At 48.5% G+C, this 14,452-nt stretch overlaps 1 protein-coding gene across 1 annotated transcript in view; it reads left to right on the forward strand.

Moving 5' to 3' along the window:
* Nucleotides 1–13,758, forward strand: part of CCNJL (cyclin J like) — a 114,648-nt gene extending 100,890 nt beyond the window's left edge. The window contains exon 7 of the transcript XR_003910208.1: nt 13,740–13,758. The gene's annotated coding sequence lies outside the window, so the exon portion shown is untranslated. The remainder of the gene's footprint in view (nt 1–13,739) is intronic.
* Nucleotides 13,759–14,452: the final 694 nt, after the last annotated feature.

The following is a 14,452-nucleotide window of genomic DNA, read 5'->3' on the forward strand; positions in this document are numbered from 1 at the left end:
GATGATGCCGTGACATCCAATGCTCATCCCTACCCTACTGGAATTGCTTATTTGTCTGTCTTGTCTGCAGAATGTAAGCTGCAGAAGTGCTAGGATCTCATTGGTCTTGGAAACAAGGGCCTGGCAGACAGAGCAGGCACTCAATAGCCTATTCGTTGAATGAGTGAATGAATAGATGAACAAGTAGAAGCATCAGTTTAGATACCACGCATAGAGCTAGGCCCGTTTACATCGTTGTCCTAGTGTGGGGCTGTCACACTTATGTAGTAGGGTGGCCCAGAGCCTTGGCTTTGGAGGGAGATAAATGGGTTTGTGTCCGGTTCTGACAGTATTTGTATGGGTGACTTTAAGTGGGCTCCTTGGCTTCACTGTGCCTGGGGTCTTCCACCTGGAAGATAGGGAGATAGTATCATCTCCAAATGGTTAAAGTAAAAGCATGACTGGTGGGAAAGGCTTTGCAGACACTATTTATTAAATAGTGGTTCTGCCTATTTCTTCAGAAATATTCAGTGGGATGGCGGATGACAAAGATGAGGATCTGATGACCAGGTGGCCAAATATTGATTCTTCCACGTATTAGCTGTGTGACTTTGGGCCGGTTACTTAACGAACCTGAGCCTCAGTTTTGCCATATAAATTGGGGTAATGCTGCCTACCTCCCAGGGTTGCCAGTAGAATAAAATGTGATGATGTATATAAAGCAGTTAGCACAGTGTCCCCATAATGGGTGGCCATATTTTTAGCCATAGCTAAAGTTCCCCATAAGTGACTTAGAGACAAATTCCTTCTCTCCACTGTTCAGTTTTCACATCTGTACAAATGGTCGGCTCAGTTGACTCGCTCGAGCTCTGAAGTGCCTTGATTCTGGATCCTGCCTGTTCTTTTTCACACCTGACACAATCTGGCACCCTCTCTTAGGAAAACCTTTTCCAAGGAAAGAGGACAAGCCCCTTTTCTGTCCCTCCAACTCTGCTCCCTCGGCATTATCAAAGCTGGCTTACTCTGTGGCTCATCTCTCTGGGGTCCCCGTGTTTCTGGCTTCCACTGGGTGCTAATGGGTTATCTGAGGCACTAATGGAACCTACAGGAACTCAGGGTTAGCTCACTAATGGGTCCCCCATCTGCCCTCCGTGTAACATAATGCCTTCACCCTGGTAAAAGGCACTCAGGGACTTCCTGTTGGCTCCAATCTGCTGCTTGCTGACATCCAGAGGCTGGAGAGGCAAGGAGGCGGATTGATAGGAGTGGGGACAGGATAAGGAAGGCTCTGAATCAGCAATCAGGACACCTGGGCTCCCATCCGAGCACTGCCACTGACTTGCTGTGTGAGCTTGCATGAATCCATTCCCCTCTCTGAGCCTCAGTTTCCTCATTGGTGACATGTACAGGTTGAGTTATAAATACCTTGCTGGAGCTAACATTCTGGAATTATCCAATCCTGTCACTTTCTCAGCTGAAGGGTGAATGTCCTTCCAGTATCATTCAACATCCACAAACTATTGGGCACCTACAATGTGCCAGTCTATGCCAGGCACTGTGGATGGGGTGACGGTGTGCGAATGAGGCACCGCCCTACCCTAGAAGTTCCCAAGCCCTGTGCTATTCTATGACAGCTTTTCTATACACAGCATGGAGGAGAGCAGGAGACCTCCATGCTTACTGAGAACCTCCTGTCCGGCAGCCTGAGGCCACAGAGCAAATGCAGATAGCTGCAGATCTTCCATTCCTTTAAGTTTTCCGATGACACGTGTTCTCTCACCTCCTAGCCTTTGCACAAGCCATTCCCTACGTCCGGAATAGTCTTACCTCCCCTGCTCTTTGCCTGTTTAACTCCATTGATTTTTTAAGCCTTGCCTGCTTGCCTTCCTCTTTTCTTTCCCCCCTTTGTCCCTCCCTTCCTTTCTTCCTTCTCTACTTACAGAGCACTTACCATATGCCAGGCTGTGTCCAGGACTTAGGATCCAGGAGTGAACCAGACACACTCTGTCTCTGTGCCCTGGGAGTTTATGGATTCTTCGGGGAGGAAACAGACAATTAAACAATTACACACACACACACACACACACACACACACGCACACACACACAATACAATAATTTAAGTTGCAGTGAACGTAAGAGGGACAGAAACAGGGATGAGATAGAAGAAAGGGGGCTACATGTGCATGTGCATAGCTCAGAGTCAGGAAACCAAATGGCTTGTTAGGAGAGTGGAAAGGCTGTTTGCTGGAGCATTGGAGGGAGGAGGACAGGCAGGGAGGTTGGTGACAGGGCCTGGCTGATGCGGATCAGCTAGGACTCCTCCCTCATGTTTGGGTACATGCTCCCTATTTCCCCATTACAGCAGGCATCACAGTGGATCGTCACTGCCTGCTCATTTCTCTGATCCCCAAATAGACCACAAGTTCTTAAATTCGGAGACCACTTCCTGATTTCCTGTAAGTGTTGTAGCCTTTATTCTTTTTTTTTTTTTAATGTTTAGTTTATTTATTTTTAAGAGAGAAAGCACACACTGGAGCAGGAGAGGGGCAGAGAAAGGGGGAGAGAGATAGAATCCCAAGCAGGCTCTGCACTGTCAGCACGGAGCCTGATGTGGGGCTCAAACCCACAAACCTTGAGATCATGACCTGAACCAAAACCAAGAGTCAGACACTTAACTGCCCCCCAGGCACCTCTCCTTTTTTTTTTTTTTTTAAGATTTTATTTATTTTTAAGTAATCTCTACACCAAACATGGGGCTTGAATTTACAACCTGGAGATCAAGAGTTGCACGCTTTACCAACTAAGCCAGCCAGGCACCCCTACCCTTTATTCTTGACTTACTGCATAAAGCAAAGTACTAATCCTCCATCGAGCTGCTAGACACTGCCTGTCCAGTCGGCCCCATTTCAGTTTATGGCACTGCTGTCCACCCAGCTGCTTCAACAAAACACTGAGGAATCACTGTGGACACTTTGATTTCAATTTCTCTCCCACTGTCTGTCCCTCTACTCCTCACACCATCCCGGATCTGCTGTGATCACTGGTACAAGCCTCCAAGAGCGCTGCTCTGCTGCCCTCTCTTCCATTTCCCCCATTATCCCACTCCCCTGCCTGAAATGTCCGCAAGTAATTCTTTTTTTTAAATTTTATCTATGCAGACTGAAAAGCAAAAAAAACAAAACAAAAGCACAGTCACTTCCCACAGTGCTTAACCTAAAATTTTTATCCCAGCCTACAAGTCCTTGCTGGGCCCCAAGGTCCTGTCCTACACTGTCCCCTTTGCTTTTTTTTTTTAATGTTTATTTATTTTTGAGAGAGAAACAGCGGGGTAGGGACAGAGAAAGAGTCACATAGAAGATCCAAAGCAAGCTCTGTTCTGACAGCAGAGAGTCCCATTCAGGGCTTGAACCCACAAACTGAGAGATCAAGATCTGAACTGAAGTCTGATGCTTAACCCACAGAGCTGCTCAGGTGCCCCTCTTCTTTGCTTTTCTAGCCACACTGCTCACTCTCTCTCCTGATGCTTACATATTCCAAGGTTCATTGGTGCCTCAGAACCTTCACATATGCTGTTCCCTCCTTGTGCTCAGTTATTTGCTTATTGTCAGTCTTCTTTCTCTCAAAGGTAAACAGCATGAGCGGACTCATCTGCCTCACTCCTAGGTATAGCCCCAGAAGCATTTAGTTATGGGTGTTGTGTTGAATGAATGAAAGAATTTACCTCTTTTATAAGCCAGGCTCTGTTCCAAGCACTTTGCATGTAGGACCTGTCTGAATCCCACTGTGGCAAAACCTGAGAGAGGAATTGCAGCTTGGAGAGGTGAAGTGACCGCCCAAGGTCATACAGCCAGGAAGTCACTGAGCCTGGATGCAAACAGCCTGCCCCCCAAGACCGCACTAGCAACTACAATGCTACACTGATCCCCATAGCAAACCTTCATGCTTGAATGAAGGAATGAATGATTGGGCAAATGATAAACACCTGGACAGAGTGGCATGACTGAAGGACAGACATGCCTAGCTTTCAGAAGCTCACCATCTGCAATCTCTTGGGTCTTTGTTTTGAAGTGGGGAAAGAAGGGAGCACTCCCAATGACTGAGTGATCATTATGTGTGATGTAATGTATCCAATGGCCCTTGTGGTTATCTGCTCTGCCCAAAGTGACTGCCGTGACAGCTTAGGCAATGGGGACCTCAGGTAGCATTAGTAGCTGTGGGCTCCCGCCCCACCCCCCACCCCCCTTTACCGGGCATCTCTGCTATCTTGAGAGCCATGTCTCTGCCTGGCTGCCCACCCGCCTGCCAGCCAGAGCTTCTTAGCTCATCAATCATGCTGTCGTGCTCTGCCAGGCTGTATCTGAGGAAGACAAGTCAGCTGAGGGTGGAATGGGCCTCAGGCTCAGGAGGGAATGGAAGACACTGCAGGAGGCTGAGGAGGGGGGCAGAGAGACAGCAGTCTGGACCAGTCCCCACTCTGCTAAGGATGGTTGACTGGGGGAGTAGGCAGGGGCAGGGTTCCCATTAGGAAAGCAGTGGGGTGAACAGAAGAGATGGAGAAATGGCTGGTGAGGGGCCAGGGTGGTTTCCCCTGGTGCCCAGGGAGCAGACTGACAGCTCTGGGAAGGCAGGCAGTTCATGAGGCGGATTCCGGGCTGCCTGGCTGCTCTCCCACAGAGCCAGCCTGGGCTCCCTGTGGCTCAGCTTCCCAGCACCCCCTGCTCTCTCACCACTATGGGGAGGGGAGTGGCGGGGAAGGCTGAGGGACCTGCACCATCACTCCACCCTCTCTTTCTCAGGTAGGAGACTCTTCGGATTGGGATTTGTGCTCTCTCCCCAGAGAGGTTCTGCTGAAAGTCAAGATGTCTGAGCTGAAAATTCCTTGGAGACCTTCTAGTCCAGAGAAGCAAATCGGCAGGCTTTTGTCATTGTTTTGCTTTTCAGTCTGCACAGTTAAAAAGAAAAAGAAAAAGAAAAAGAAAAGAGTTAGTTGCCAACAATGAAACAGGAATAGATTGCAAATAAAAATCTGATTTCTAGCTTCCCTTAAAAAATTCAGAGATCGGGGCGCCTGGGTAGCTCAGTCGGTTAAGCCTCTGACTTCGGCTCAGGTCAGATCTCACGTTTGTGGGTTCGAGCCCCGCGTCAGGCTCTGTGCTGACAGCTAGCTCAGAGCCTGGAGCCTGCTTCCGGTTCTGTGTCTCCTTCTCTCTCTGCCCCTTCCCCTCTCATGCTCTATCTCTCTCTGTATCAAAAATAAATAAAACATTAAAAAAAATTTTTTTAATAAAAAAAAAATTCAGAGATCTGGCAACTTTGGGCTGGCTTTCCCAGAGCTGAGTAGAAGTGGCTCTCAACCAACCTCACCACCAAGTCTGCCCACCCTCACCCCTTGTGTCACTGACCCGGCTTAGAGTGGGCTGGGCCTTTCTACCCCTCACCGATTCCACACCCCTCCCTGAGGAAAGTGAGGCACACAGTGGGCCCGGAATGGGGGCAGGGTCCCCAGAGTGAACACCCAGGGCGGGTAGATCTCTCGGTTTCATATCCCAGGGCTGCCTCTTCTGAGCTGTGTGATATTGGACAAGTGACCCAGCTTCTCAGCGCTCCAGTTTTCTTATCTGGCAATGGAGACAATGGCGGTACCTTGTGAGGAGCAAACATGTAGCACTGCCCTTTGTATGTTTACAAGAAAAATACTCTTAATTTTGAATAGTAGTATGTTGGGTAATATGTATGTTCCAGTTAATATCCGCCCCCAGCACACAGACCACTCCCACCCTTAGCAGCTTAAAACAGCGTTGTACGACTGTCTCTTGCAGTTCTGCGTGTGACCTCGTGGTTTTGACCTGGGGCCTCTGGCATGGTGGTATTGTGGTCACACAGGGACTGGAGGGGCAGTCATTTGAGTGCTCGACCGGAGCTGAACACCTCGGATGGCTTGCTCACATGGCTGGCATATGGTATTAGCTATCAGCTGGAGCTCAGATGGGACCGTGGACCACAGTGGCGCCTCTCCCTGTGGCTTGGGCTTCTCCTAACATGAGTAGAGCCAGAAGCTGAGAGTGTCCCAGAGGAAGCAAACAAAGAGAACCATATGTAGCCACATGACCTTTTATGACTTAGGTTTAGAAGTCACAGAGCACCACTTCCACAGTTCGTTTCTGGTCTAAGAGGGTGTAAACCCTCTGAGACTGAGTGGGAGGGGACAGAGACCCCACCTCTCAAAGAATGTTGGGGCCATGTTTTAAAACCATTACAACACATACATAAACTGAAAAATAAGTCCCCCTTCCACCCCATTCCCCCCAGGGCTGAATTACCCTCCCTAGTAGCAAGCACTAATCCACTTCCGGGGTATCTTCCCAGAGAAAGCCCATGTATACATGGACATGAGAGGTTTACACATATAGAGGCATCCATACTGTTTATTCAGGATATCCAAGCACAGTTCCAATTCAGGAACCAAATGGATTAAGATAGCCTCTCGGATAAGCTACTTGCTATCACACTCTTGCTATTTGCTATCTGAAACAAAATGCGGGAGTCAAAGGCTCCAATAAGGCAGCAGCTCCTGTTATCCTAACCCTCATTATCTGAATTCAGAAACCAAATAGATTTGGATAGCAATAGATGCTCATATAAATATACGTAAAAACACCCCTCCCCCACCCAAAATGTGAGTATATGAGACATACCGTTCTGCTCCTTGCATTTTTCACTTAGCAATTTATCTTAGAGATCAGTCTGTTTCAGCAGGGTCTCATTCCCTGTCAGAGCACAGAGCCTTCCATTGTTCAAAGGCACCATGATTTGTTTAATCAAATTGGCCACTTGCTTTTCCCCCAGTCTTCTGCTAATCATGATCCACACTACAGTGAGTAACCTTGTCAGGAAGTCTCTGTGCCCTTGGATAAGGTTATCTGTGTGATAAATTCCTAGAGGCGGATTTCTAGGTCAAAGGGCAGGTCTCCTGTGACCACGTGTACGACATCCCAGCAGGACAGGCTCAGCCTCCACGTCTCCTATGCTCTGGCCTGGATTTTCTGCCCTTGTTCATTCAGTCACCTGTGGGCACCCAGGGCAGCAGGTGCCAGCTGCTGAGGTTTGCAGGACCCGCAGTGAGGAAGGGAATGGGAGGGACAGGGATGATGGCCTTTGCAAAGGGAGGCGTGGGGAGCTGGGAGGCACCTCATCCTCTTATTTGCCTCCTGATTTCCAGTCGCATTTGTGTCTTTCTCTCAGACCTCAAAATGGTTGCTGAGGTGATTCGGGATGCTCTCCCTTTAAAGAGGACGAGAGCTTGCTTCCTGGGGCAGGTCCTGCACCCAGCTGTGCAGAGCTGTCTGTAGAAACTTCCAGATGTACAAAGGCCAAGAGGAGGAGGTATCACCAGGAGTTTCACTTACTCTTCCCCTTGCTTTTCAGTGTCACAGGATGCTCATAGCTGCTGGGTTCCACTCCTGTGTTTGCCACAGCCTTGAACAGAGTCAGGGACCTCAATTCTTGCCCCCCACCCCCTCACAGAGGGGATCTTCCATTCCCCTTTATGGCACAATTGTCCTTTTGTGCCCTGAATTTTGTTGTTATTGTTGTTCTCTACCTGTAATGCCCAGAATTTGGGAGTCCCCCAGAAATGAACCACCAGAGTCCAGAGTCAAAGTCAAAAAGCAAGGGTCGTTTATTGCAGGTTCGAACCCGGGCCTTTGGTCACTCTAAGCTGGTGGAACGGAGAGAGCCAGAGAGCCCCGAACAAAGGTGGGGTAGGACTTTTATGAGTTTGGGAAGGGGGAGTTACAGGAAATTGTGACATAGGTACAGTGGTCCAATTATTATTTACAATATTATTGACAGCAGGTTTATCCAATTACAACATTTAGAGTGTTAACCAATCATAGAGTAGGCCCAGGACCCAGGACCCTCACGTAGGGTGTAACTAGCCTTAGGCAATAACTGATCTAGGCCTGCCCTTAGGAATGTTAAGGGTATTACAAGGGTGGTCTCTCTTGCCTTGGGCAATGTGTAACCGCCTAATAGTTCTGGAGAGACTGACCTTTAGACCTAATTTAGAGGGGAAACTTAAAGCCTGTCATGGCCTCTGCTAGGTTCAGACTCGTGTTCTTACATACCATTGAAGCCTCTTGATTCTTTTTTTTTAATGCTTATTTATTTTTGAAAAGAGAGAGAGAGACAGAGCCTAAGCAGGGGAGGAGGAGAGAGAGAGGGAGACATAGAATCTGAAGCCGGCTCCAGGCTCTGACCTGTCAGCATAGGGCTGACGCGGAGCTCTCATCTACAAACCCTGAGATTGTTGCCTGAGCCACAGTCAGATGCTCAACTGATTGAGCCACCCAGTCACCCCATGTGCCCTGTATTTTGATGAGGAGGCTGTACAGGATGGTGGGTATGCATGTCATTTACTGTTTGGTCTCAGATTCATTCTCTGCCCTTCCCCTGCTGGACTTAGCATCTAGAGCTGAACTACATTTCCCAGGCTCCCCTGCCCACTTATTTTCTTTGAGGCTTGGCTGATGGGAGGTCCTGGCAGATTAGAGAGCTAGGGGAGGGCAGATGTCAGGATGTATCCCCCGACTGCACTTCCGCACTTCCGCAGTCTCTGGTAGTGACTCCGTAGGACGGCCCTGCCTTCAGGGTCCTAGTTCCCAGGCAGCCTGGCTCTTGGGCTGCAGTGACAGGTACTCAGCCCTGGGCACATAGTGATTTCCCACAGGTGTTAGTTCCTAGGTGGCCCACCTGGCCTTGGTTTGCATCTCTGCTAGCCTCTCTAAATAGTTGCCCATATACAGTTTTTTACTTATTTATTTTGAGAGAGGGGGGAGAGTTCTTGTACATGCGCAGGAAGGGACAGAAAGACAGAATCCCAAGCAGACTCCGTGCCATTAGCAGAGCCCGACACAGGCTCAATCTCATAAACTGTGAGATCATGACCTGAGCCAAGATCAAGAGTCCGATGCTTAACCGACTGAGTACCCAGGCACCCTTGCCTGTGTTAAGTGCTTTCCTTGAGCTCTCTGCCATGGACTTTGAGTTCCTGCCTGGACCACTACTCATGGTTGAGTGAGCATGTTGTCAGTCAGAATGTCTGGATTCAAATCCCAGCTCTATCACATACTAGCTGTGAAACACTGACCTCTCTGTGCCTCAGTTCCTTCATCTGTAAAGTGAGAACAGTAATAATACCTACCTCCTCAGCCTATTGTCAAGGGTAATTCGACTAATAGTTTGTAGTGTTTAGAACACTGCATGGAGGGGCACCTGGGTAGCTCAGTCGGTTAAGCGTCCGGCTTTAACTCAGGTCAAGATCTCACAGTTCGTGGGTTCGAGCCCCGCATCGGGCTCTGTGCTGACAGCTAGCTCAGAGCCTGGAGCCTGCTTCAGATTCTGTGTCTCCCTCTCTCTCTGACCCTCCCCTGCTCGCGCTGTCTCTGTCTCTCAAAAATAAAATAAAAACCATAAAAAAAATTTTTAGAACACTGCATGGATACAGTAACAGCATTAATATTAGCATTTGTTTGTTTTCTTTTTTTTAAATGTTTTATTTATTTTCGATACAGAGAGAGACAGAGCATGAGAGGGGGAGTGGCGGAGAGAGAAGGAGACACAGAATCTGAAGCAGGCTCCAGGCTCTGAGCTGTCAGCACAGAGCCCGACCCGGGGCTTGCACCCACAAACATGAGATCATGAACTGGGCAGAAGTCGGAGGCTTAACCGACTGAGCCACCCAGGCGCCCGTTTCTTTGTTTTCTATCTCTCTTATCTAGTCCTCATAACTTCTCTTAAAGGGGCTGTTATTGTCCTGATTTTATGGAAACAGAAACCAGAAAGGTAAAATGACCGAGGCCACATAGCTGTAGTGGCGAGATTCAGACTAGGCCAGTCAGACTCCAGTTTATGCCCACTCTATCCTGCAGCCAATCCAGACCACCTTCAGTGGCCAGGCTGGGGACCCACGCAAGGCTGCTGCAGTTCCCAACCTGATTGTCCGATAGTGTGCGGTTTGGGCTTCCGGTCACCATGTCCCTCATCCCCAGCCCATTTTTGCAAACCGGAGGCCAAAACAGCCTGTTCCCCAGACCAGAAGGAAAAGGAGTTCTGGAGGGAAAAAGGGAGGTGGTGGCAAAGGAGGCATAGGGTCATTTTCACCCTCTTCAAGCAGTGACCAATCACTGAGCTTTTCTTACGATAGACAATACTGAGCTTTTCATGACAAATGGCTTAAGATTTTTCTGCAAGTAAAGGAATCCCAGTTCTGCTGGCTTAAAGAAAATGCTAATGACTCGCCTCAAGGAACTGGGAAGTCCTGGAGTGGATTTGGCATCAAGCAGTGCATGCCATTGTATAGTACGTCATCATCGTCATCATCGCTGTCCTCATCGTTAGCACCCTCATCTTGGCTCTATTTCCTTCTAAAAAGTAATTTCTTTTCTTTTTTAATTTTTTTAATGTTTTTTATTTATTTTTGAGAGACAGAGACAGCGCTAGCAGGGGAGGGTCAGAGAGAGGGGGAGGTACAGACTCTGAAGCAGGCTCCAGGCTCTGAGCTAGCTGTCTGCACAGAGCCTGACGCAGGGCTCAAACCCACAAACCGTGAGATCATGACCTGAGCCAAAGTCGGACGCTCAACTGACTGAGCCACCCAGGCGCTCCTAAAAAGTAATTTCATCCACAGATAGACAGGCTCTCTCCAAACTCATATTCTCCAGCTCAGGAACTGGAGATCTTTCCCCAAGGCAGACTCTGGTTAGCCTGTGGGAGTCTTGAGCCCACCCTAGGGACCAATTGCTCTTGCCTAGAAGGGGATATCATGATTGGCTGGCATGGTCAATGCCTCACGCCTATGGATGGCCAGGATGAGGCCAAGGCTGTGTGACTGAAATTCTCAGCAGAGCACATAGAATGATCTAGATCCCAAGGAAAGGGAAATATAAAAAAAAGAGCAAATGAATGAATTCATGATTGTGTCACCAGTTCTGCATTGCTTTCTTTAATCTGTACTATTATTAGCTTCATTTTCCAGAGGAACAGTTAGGCACAGAGAGGTTGACTAAGAAGGTCACACTTAACAGCTCAGCCAGGATTGGGACCCAGGATCCCCTGCTTCCAAAAGTACCTACTTTTACCCATGACAGTTCCTGTTGTCACAGGCCTCCCTGGGCCCAAGGACACAGATGAGAAGGGGAGACTCTAGGAGAAATGAGTGGGAGAGAAGATGGCAGACTTTGCTCTGGGCCTTGTCTTCAGTGGCGTACAGTTATGTCCAACAGAAAGATCCAAGCCTTCTCTGTGGGCAAAGAGCTCACTGATACTTGTACTCAAGGACTCTGTTGCACCCCCTCGACCCAGGACCCTGGCTGGGAGTCTGTCAGCTTCTCTTCTTCTCCATGGGCATGAGTCCGGCTTTTTGCTCTGGGTTCAGGTTTGGGGCTGAGCTACAATGTTTGCTATCTGTGTGTCTGCGCATGCAGGAAGCTGTCCTCAGCAAAGCCAGCAGGGCAAACAGCAGCCTACCTGCCCTGTTCTCTGATGGGAACCCCCGCACCTGTCCCCAATCCAACTCTACACCAGACAGTTCCTCTGACAGACCGCAGATGCTTCTGTCTCCTGGAGTTTGTATCTCATGCTGTTCCTTTTGCCTCCCTGGAAAGCACTTCCTTACCTTCCATCCAGCTGACTCTTCAACATATGGAATTCAGCTCAGGGGTCACCTCCTTCAGGAAGCTTCTTTGACATGCCTGCTGCTCTCCTGGTGTAGAGGCCTCTTCACTGTGCTTATTTTTGGCATAGCAACTAATCACATTTTTTTTTAATTTTTAAATGCTTTTTATTTATTTTTGAGAGACAGAGAGAGACAGTGCGATCAGGGGAGGGTCAGAGAGAGAGGGAGACACAGAATCCAAAGCAGGCTCCAGGCTCTGAGCTAGCCGTCAGCACAGAGCCTGACGTGGGGCTCGAACCCACGAACCGTGAGATCTGACCTGAGCCGAAGCCAGACGCTTAACTGACTGAGCCACCCAGGCGCCCCCTAATCACATTCTGATTAAATTCTTTTACTGGTCTGTTTTCTTCACCAAATCCTAAGATCTCTGACAAAAAGAACCTCATTTTTGAACACAGCTGGTGCTTCATAAGTGAGTGGTGAATTTTAAAGTGAATCAATAATTAATTTTTTTAATGTTTATTTATTTTTTAAAGACAGAGAGACAGAGCATGAGCAGGGCAGGGGCAGAGAGCCAGACACAGAATCCGAAGCAGGCTCCAATCTCTGAGCTGTCAGCACAGAACCTGACATGGGGCTCGAACTCATGAACCACAAGATCATGACCTGTGCCAAAGTCAGACGCTTAATCGACTGAGCCTCCCAGGCACACCACAAATGAATCAATAAAGGACATCACTGGGACCTGTGCCATTCCCTTTGTAGGTCTGGGCACTGACGATGACTACTTAGGGTGTTTGTTGGGGATACGGGCAGGGCAGGGCTGCAGCCAGGACCTCTGACCTCTGAGTCTTCATGGGCCAGTCCCTCTGATTTCAGACAACCAGGGCAGGTCTTCGGAGACTCAGGTCACTGCTGGCTTCTCTCTCCTAAAAAATAGATGAGTAGGGGTGCCTGAGTGGCTCAGTCTGTTAAGTGTCCAATTTCGGCTCAAGTCATGATCTCACAGTTTGTGAGTTCGAGCCCCCATTGGCCTCTGTGCTGGCAGCTCAGAACCTGGAGCCTGCTTCAGATTCTGTGTCTCCCTCTCTGTCTATCCCTCTCTAACTCGCATTCTGTCTCTCTCTCTCTCTCTCTCTCTCTCTCTCAAAAATAATAAATAAAACATTAAAAAAATAGATGAGTAAATTTACTTCTTAGGTAAATTATAGAGTAAATCATAGACTTGTATGGAATGCTGCAGTCATGGAAGCTGTTGTCAGAGGGAGATTTTTGCTTAAATAAAACTTTTCCTGTACGCTCTTAGGTTCATTTTGGAGGCCTGCAAATTAAACTGAAAAAAGACAGATTTGATCACAGAAAAAATGACTTCAAGAGGTGGTTAGAATTTGGGGATTTCATAGGGGATTGAGAGGAGGGAGAAGGGCACTTCCAGGTAAACAAGTGACTTTGAGGAAAGATAACTGAGCCCTTAGGAGAACCGATGAGATGATGGTTTTGCGATAGTGTCCTTTAGGTGTGGTGATTCTAGTCCTGAGTTAGTCTTCCCTCTTTGCTTCCCAGAGGGGGTTTATAACAATGAGTTCTTTGGGGAAGCTCTGCATTTAGGCAGATAAGACACATCAAGAATTAAAATGCCTTCTGCCCCAGATAATTTTGGTGCTATAGTAGCATATCCTTGACCACTTCATTGAAAAATTCAGGGATTATGAGGTACCTGGCTGACTTAGTAGAGTATGTGACTCTTGATCTCAGGATTGTGAGTTCAATGCTCATGTTGGGCATTGAGCTTGCAGAAAGAAAGAGAAGAAAGGAAGGCAGAAGGGAAGGAAGGAAGGAATGAAGGAAGGAAGGAGGGAAGGAAAGCCCAGGGATTGGATACTGCATTTTAGAGCTTGCAGAAAGACAGAAGGAAAGGAAGAAGGAAGGAAGGAAGGAAGGAAGGAAGGAAGGAAGAAAAGCCCAGGGATTGGATACTGCATCAGTTAAAGCTGCATCTTGTTATCTCAGGTCTGGATCTCTCTCTTATACACATCAGTTAATTAATTAATCCATTCCACTCTTCCTCCCCGCTCTCATTCCAGGCTGTTTTCTGTGATGGCTTCATTCTCAGGAAAGCTCCTCCCCTGTCATGGCCAGATGGTCTCCAGCAGCTCCAGATGTGCACCATGCCAATTGCTGGCAGTGCCTTTTTCCCCAAGAGTTCCAGAAAAATTCCTTGGATCGAGTCTCATTGGATCCAGGAGGCAGAAGAAATTGGCTGATGAGCCCCGCGATGCCTAGCACGCGTGCCCACCCCGGAGCCAGGTGGGTAGAAAGGCCAGGTCAGCCTCACCCAAACTGCATGGACTAAGAGTGGAGGAGGGGTGGTTTCTGGAAAGATGACGAGGATGCTACTAATAGAAGGAGTGGAGTGGATTCCAGGCAAGGGAAAACCACAGATGTCCTCTGTAGAGAGCAAAGTCTACAGTGAGGAAAGCTGAAGCATACAGTCGTAGAATCACAGAGTTTCAGAAGGTTGGAGCTAAAAGACCCCTAAAAGTGGGTTCATGCAGCCCTTTTTGTGACAGCTGCCTGCCTAGTGCCCCAAGGAATCCCCTACTCTCCTTCGCTGATGCCTGAGTCCCAGGCAGCCTGGGGTATTGGGGAAAGGGTCCTCCTGGGATTCTGCCTCCCTCCTCTCTGCTTTTCTGCGGGAAGATTCTGGGTCACAGCTGCCCACCAGGGGCCTTGTTTATGCTCCTTCCCAGTGAGCTCTGGGTTCTGGCCATCTGCCAGGCTGGCTGGCAGTCAGCCA

Source organism: Suricata suricatta, chromosome 6 (assembly GCF_006229205.1).
Source record: "Suricata suricatta isolate VVHF042 chromosome 6, meerkat_22Aug2017_6uvM2_HiC, whole genome shotgun sequence".
In the NCBI taxonomy this organism is placed as follows: domain Eukaryota; kingdom Metazoa; phylum Chordata; class Mammalia; order Carnivora; family Herpestidae; genus Suricata; species Suricata suricatta.